We start from the raw sequence: 7,920 nt of genomic DNA on the forward strand, positions 1-7,920 counted from the left end.
GGTTTAGATAAAAAATGATATTTTATAAAATATCATAAATTATATTATAATTTAAGAGTATGGGTAGAGTTAATTTTCAAAAAGAACATAACAAAATTATAAAAATCTTAAATATATTAAAAAGTTCTCTTATTATATACTACAACTTTTAAAAACATCATAAACTATAAGTTTACTAAACGATCGCTTATTTATATTACATAATTAATAAACGGCAAATTCACTAAGAACTTGAATCAGATTCCGAATCTGAATCAGTACAAGACTCTTCTAATTCATCTTCGGAAACATATTCGTCATTAGGAGGAACAACTGGCGTGGAATCACAATCTGAATCATCTTCGACAATATATGTTTCAATGCGCAACATCGTGCTTTGTGCAACAACTTGGTTGTGTGTATCATCTTGCAACGCAACAAGAGCATCCTCAGATGTTTCTCGAACCCCTCTAGGCATAACTTTGTACATGCCCACCAATCGTTTGCTGATGTATGTCGTACCCGCGGATAAGGGATAAAACAAACTTGATCAAATTACCAGATAATATAAATGGATCATATTTCTCATACTGCCAACGCGGAGACACATCAACGATTCCGGATTTTATGTTTTCGAATCCCCCGACCTTCAGTTGTATCAAACCACTTACATTTAAAAACCATGGCCTTCAGTCCAACGGAACCAAAATACTCAACCATCATTATCTCCTCGATCAAACCATAATAGTCAGTGTTTGTGGCTCCACGAACTTGGACGCCGTAATGTTGAGTTTTCTTTTCTTGCCATGTCTATTTGTGTGGAAGCAGTATCCACGTGAAGGTAAATCGGCCAAGATTTATACTTACGTTGCGGACCTTGTACAAAACCAACATCCATAACTCCACGTCAGGACCTCTTGACGTTACCAACATCTTCCATTCGGAAACTCATACGTGTTACTAGTTCACAACCTGTTCAAATTTATATCTATTATTGATACGTTTCAAATTCAATTGTAAATTAATAATATCAGAAGCTCACATAGTTTTTCACCCAGTTGGCAAAATGTTGGTCTTTCGCAATTTGTAGATCCTTATTAGACATATACAGGTTTCTCTCAATCATAAACTCCTCAAACATCCTGTAAGTTTGTTTAAAGCTAGAGATTATAACTTAAAAGTCTCAAAAAGTATTAAAAATTAATCGAAATACCTTTCGTAGGGTTCGAATGTGTCACAATTCAACATCAGAAAGTCTGGAGGACTGTGTAGTCATCATCGGTTAGCCATTTCGCTTCAGATTTCCACTAACCCGGCCTTCGTGGTAAACAAGGTAGGCACATCTGGATATTGTTATGTAAACCGAACTTCTCCGGGAAGCGGAACCTCAGGTACCACATGTGGATTACCAAAGAAGTTTGCAGATGCAGTAGATATCTCCTCGTTCGAACATTGTGCAATGATGGAACCTGCAATGTGTGCCTTATTTTTAACTTCTTTTTTCAGATGGTACATGTATCGCTCGAAAGGAACATCCATCTATATTGCACTGGACCACCTAAACCAGCTTCGTCTGCTAAAATGCACGGCCAGATGTTCCATAACATCAAAGAACGATGGTGGAAAAATCTTCTCCAATTGCAAAGCTTCACTGCGATGTTTTCTTTAAAGTGACAACCTTCGTCCTCCTAAGTATCTTCGCAGAGATATCACGAAAAAAAAGTGCAATCTCTACGAAAATAATAGGAGTTAGTCGATAATAACACATAAAAAATAATTATTAAGATTATGTACCTGAAATTGCAATGTGAACACTTTTGGGAAGTAATCCTTAAACGCAAATGGGAGAAGTCGTTGCATAATGTCATGGCAATCATGACTTTTCAGACCTGAAATCTTGCTATTCGTCTCGTCTATACACTACTAAACTTTGAAGCGTACCCATCTGGAAATTTTACATCATTCTGCAACCATCGTAGGAATTCTTTTTTTTCTTCCTTTGACAACCGGAATATCGGACAGGCATCGTTCCATCATCCTTGATATGAAACTCAGACCTTCTGCACAAATCAGGTAGATCCATCCTCGACTTTGCATTATCTTTTGTCTTCCTGGGAACATTAAGCACCGTGTTGATAATATTATCAAAGAAATTTTTCTCAACGTGCATGAAGTCCAGGTTGTGTCGAAGAAGAAGGTTTTCCCAATACGGCAATTCCCAAAAGATGCTTTTCTTCACCCAATTGTGTTCTTTGCCGTAGCCGTCTATAGTACTCCCATGTTTCTCGTGTCCATTTCTCCACAATCAACAGTTTTTTGAGTCCTTCGATGCTGTTGATTCTTTCGTATAGAATTTCTTCTCCCGTCAGCCATGGTAGAGGATCATCAGTTATTGTCTGCCCCTTTCGAAAAGCTTGAACATTTCTTCTGTAAGGATGCTCCTTTGGTAGGAACATTCTATGACAGTCAACCAGCTATGCTTTCTTCCATGTTGCAACCAAAAAGACTTTGTCTCGTCTTGACAATATGGACAAGCTAAACGACCATGAGTCGTCCATCCTGACATCATGCCGTAAGCGGGAAAGTCATTAATTGTCCACATTAGTGCTGCTCGCATCGTGAAATTTTGCTTCTTCGAGATATCATATGCTTGAACTCCATCGCTCCACAAACTTTTTAGTTCTTCAATTAACGGCTGCAGATAAATATCAATGCTCTTCTTTGGATGCCTTGGCCCAGGAACTAGTACATATAGAAAGAAATATTCCCTTTTTCATACACATACCAGGAGTAGGTTATATGGGGTTACGATGACGGGCCACACCGAGTGGCTTCACCGCTCATACCCACTGGATTAAATCCATCTGTTGCTAATCCTAGATAAAAGTTCGACTTTCTGCAGCGAAATCAGGATATACCTTGTTAAAATGCTTCCACGCTGCTGCATCAGAAGGGTGATGCATTTCTCCTTCTGGCGACACATGTTCTGCGTGCCATCGCATGTGTGATGCAGTCGTCTCTTCTTGGTATAGACGCTTCAACCTCTCTGTAAATAGGCCTATAATACATTCTTTGTTTGGACGTCTTTTCCCCTTCACATGGTTCTGGTGAATCTATCTTTCTCACAAAACTGACACTTCAACAGCGCATGATCTTCTTTCCAAAATAACATGCAATTTCTTCACAAATATCGATCTTGACAACAGGAGACCAAGCGACTTCGTCAGCTTTTTCATATCATAATATGATCCAGGAGCTATATTTGGTTGTGGCAAACACACTCTAAAAGTTTGTGATATCTCATCCATACATGACTCGCCAAATTATGATTCAGTTTTTAACTTTCATTAAACGAGATGCCAAGTATAGTTGAGAAATACCTTCGACACATCCATCATATAGTGGTGATTGGCGGCTTCAAAAGCTTCAACACTCTTCTTCATATTGCTCTTCGTGCGGTTCTTCCATCAATTCTGCACTGGTATATCGGTTGATCCAAAGTCCTCCTCCTGGAATGTTTTCTTCATATGGGCCCGTCTTCTGTATACCTTGCTTCATCTTCCAGAACTTGACCTCCCCGTTGATGATTCTCCAACGTCATAGTAGCTCTCTCCATGGCTTGACCATAGATAATAATTATTTTTAAAGCCGACTCGGTAAGATGGCGAGATATGGTTCGTACATCACGTTGCTTTCGGTTTTGACATATTACGCAAGGACATAACATGGTGTTCCGTTCTTTGAAAGAATTTTGATTCGAAGCAAATGCGAGAAAACTTCAACACCTTCACTAAACTCTCTTGAAACATTATTATTGGCTGGATCGATGTGTTGATCCATCCACTCTCGGTTTTGAAAATAATAAGACATGAATACTATCTTTATTTTTGTACAAATATTTTTTCTTGTTTTTTCTGTTTTTTTTTTCTTGGGAACAAATCGCCTGGTTGTTGCAATCTAAAAGAGCTTCCACGAGCTTGCTTATATAGGAAAAACTTGCTAACATTTTTGCCAAGATTTGCTACGACATTGCTACGGCATTTGCTACGAAAAAAACCACGAATCTTGCTACGAATTTAACACGTTATTTTTTGTGGCATTCTGCAAGAATCTTTTCTGCAACCACTCAGATGGATGGGATGGTGTGTAGAAATCTGCCACGAATTTTTACCACAAAACATTTTCGTGGCTTTTTTTTGGATTTATCACTGTCAAAAGTGCTGGATTTGATTGTGTGATTTTAATTTCGGTGGGCTTGCCACGTTTTGCTACGCTGTATATTCGTAGCAACAGTTTTTTTTTTCGTTTTTTCCGTCGAACATATATTTTTAAATTATAAATATCTGTTGCTACGTCGAACATATATTTTTAAATAATAAATAGTTTATTTCGTAAGCACCGGTTTTTTTGTAGCATTTTGGTAGCTGCAACTTGCCACTAATTTCTTTCGTAGTACTTTCGTAGCAAGTTGCTACGAATTAGAAAACGTTTGCCACGTTTTTGTTTACGTCGGCAAATACGTAGGTAAGTCGTAGCTTTTTCTTTTTTGCCACGAAAACTGCTGGCAATTTCGTGGCTGTCAGCTTGTTTTTACTAGTGACTCCTATGAGATTTATTCAACTTCCTGGTTTATTCTCCACTGATTAGTGGTTCCAAATCAAGCTTCTAGATATGGTTCATCCTGGTTTGATAAGAATCATGAAGATATTGCCATATGTCCGAACAGGCTAATCTGGAATCATCTGGATAGAAGGTGGGATATCTTCTTGCTCACAACACTTATGAGATTTATTCAACTTCCTGGTTATTCTCCACTGATTAGTGGTTCCAAATAAAGCTTCTTAGATCGTGGTTCATCCTGGTTTGATAAGAATCATGAAGATATTGCCATATGTCCGAACAGGCTAATCTGGAATCATCTGGATAGAAAGTGGGATATCTTCTTACTCACAACTCCTATGAGATTTATTCAACTTCCTGGTTATTCTCCACTGATTAGTGGTTTCCAAATAAAGCTTCTTAGATATTGGTTCATCCTGGTTTGATAAGAATCATGAAGATATTGCCATATGTCCGAACAGGCTAATCTGGAATCATCTGGATAGAAAGTGGGATATCTTCTTGCTCACAACTCCTATGAGATTTATTCAACTTCCTGGTTATTCTCCACTGATTAGTGGTTCCCAATAAAGCTTCTTAGATCGTGGTTCATCCTGGTTTGATAAGAATCATGAAGATATTGCCATATGTCCGAACAGGCTAATCTGGAATCATCTGGATAGAAAGTGGGATATCTTCTTAACACAACTCCTATGAGATTTATTCAACTTCCTGGTTATTCTCCACTGATTAGTGGTTCCAAATAAAGCTTCTTAGATCGTGGTTCATCCTGGTTTGATAAGAATCATGAAGATAATGGCATATGTCCGAACAGGCTAATCTGGAATCATCTGGATAGAAGGTGGGATATCTTCTTGCTCACAACACTTATGAGATTTATTCAACTTCCTGGTTATTCTCCACTGATTAGTGGTTCCAAATAAAGCTTCTTAGATCGTGGTTCATCCTGGTTTGATAAGAATCATGAAGATATGGCATATGTCCGAACAGGCTAATCTGGAATCATCTGGATAGAAAGTGGGATATCTTCTTGCTCACAACACTTATGAGATTTATTCAACTTCCTGGTTATTCTCCACTGATTAGTGGTTCCAAATAAAGCTTCTTAGATCGTGGTTCATCCTGGTTTGATAAGAATCATGAAGATATTGCCATATGTCCGAACAGGCTAATCTGGAATCATCTGGATAGAAAGTGGGATATCTTCTTACTCACAACTCCTATGAGATTTATTCAACTTCCTGGTTATTCTCCACTGATTAGTGGTTCCCAATCAAAGCTTCTTAGATCGTGGTTCATCCTGGTTTGATAAGAATCATGAAGATATGCATATGTCCGAACAGGCTAATCTGGAATCATCTGGATAGGATATCTTCTTACTCACAACTCCTATGAGATTTATTCAACTTCCTGGTTATTCTCCACTGATTAGTGGTTCCAAATAAAGCTTCTTAGATCGTGGTTCATCCTGGTTTGATAAGAATCATGAAGATATTGGCATATGTCCGAACAGGCTAATCTGGAATCATCTGGATAGAAAGTGGGATATCTTCTTACTCACAACCTTATGAGATTTATTCAACTTCCTGGTTTATTCTCCACTGATTAGTGGTTCCAAATAAAGCTTCTTAGATCGTGGTTCATCCTGGTTTGATAAGAATCATGAAGATATGGCATATGTCCGAACAGGCTAATCTGGAATCATCTGGATAGAAGGTGGGATATCTTCTTGCTCACAACCTTATGAGATTTATTCAACTTCCTGGTTATTCTCCACTGATTAGTGGTTCCAAATAAAGCTTCTTAGATCGTGGTTCATCCTGGTTTGATAAGAAATCATGAAGATATGCATATGAAGGCTAATCTGGAATCATCTGGATAGAAGGTGGGATATCTTCTTGCTCACAACACTTATGAGATTTATTCAACTTCCTGGTTATTCTCCACTGATTAGTGGTTCCAAATAAAGCTTCTTAGATCGTGGTTCATCCTGGTTTGATAAGAATCATGAAGATATTGCCATATGTCCGAACAGGCTAATCTGGAATCATCTGGATAGAAAGTGGGATATCTTCTTACTCACAACTCCTATGAGATTTATTCAACTTCCTGGTTATTCTCCACTGATTAGTGGTTCCCAATAAAGCTTCTTAGATCGTGGTTCATCCTGGTTTGATAAGAATCATGAAGATATTGCCATATGTCCGAACAGGCTAATCTGGAATCATCTGGATAGAAAGTGGGATATCTTCTTACTCACAACTCCTATGAGATTTATTCAACTTCCTGGTTATTCTCCACTGATTAGTGGTTCCAAATAAAGCTTCTTAGATCGTGGTTCATCCTGGTTTGATAAGAATCATGAAGATATTGCCATATGTCCGAACAGGCTAATCTGGAATCATCTGGATAGAAAGTGGGATATCTTCTTACTCACAACTCCTATGAGATTTATTCAACTTCCTGGTTATTCTCCACTGATTAGTGGTTCCAAATCAAGCTTCTTAGATCGTGGTTCATCCTGGTTTGATAAGAATCATGAAGATATTGCCATATGTCCGAACAGGCTAATCTGGAATCATCTGGATAGAAAGTGGGATATCTTCTTACTCACAACTCCTATGAGATTTATTCAACTTCCTGGTTATTCTCCACTGATTAGTGGTTCCAATTAAGCTTCTTAGATCGTGGTTCATCCTGGTTTGATAAGAATCATGAAGATAAGGCAATATGTCCGAACAGGCTAATCTGGAATCATCTGGATAGAAAGGTGGGATATCTCTTGCTCACAACACTATGAGATTTATTCAACTTCCTGGTTATTCTCCACTGATTAGTGGTTCCAAATAAAGCTTCTTAGATCGTGGTTCATCCTGGTTTTGATAAGAATCATGAAGATATTGCCATATGTCCGAACAGGCTAATCTGGAATCATCTGGATAGAAAGTGGGATATCTTCTTACTCACCACTCCTATGAGATTATTCAACTTCCTGGTTATTCTCCACTGATTAGTGGTTCCAAATAAAGCTTCTTAGACGTGGTTCATCCTGGTTTGATAAGAATCATGAAGATAATGGCATAGTCCGAACAGGCTAATCTGGAATCATCTGGATAGAAGGTGGGATATCTTCTTGCTCACAACACTTATTGAGATTTATTCAACTTCCTGGTTATTCTCCACTGATTAGTGGTTCCAATAAAGCTTCTTAGATCGTGGTTCATCCCTGGTTTAATAAGAATCATGAAGATATGCCATATGTCCGAACAGGCTAATCTGATCATTCTGGATAGAAAGTGTGATATCTTCTTACTCACAACT

The sequence above is a fragment of the Raphanus sativus genome, unplaced genomic scaffold (assembly GCF_000801105.2).
Source record: "Raphanus sativus cultivar WK10039 unplaced genomic scaffold, ASM80110v3 Scaffold0879, whole genome shotgun sequence".
NCBI lineage: Eukaryota > Viridiplantae > Streptophyta > Magnoliopsida > Brassicales > Brassicaceae > Raphanus > Raphanus sativus.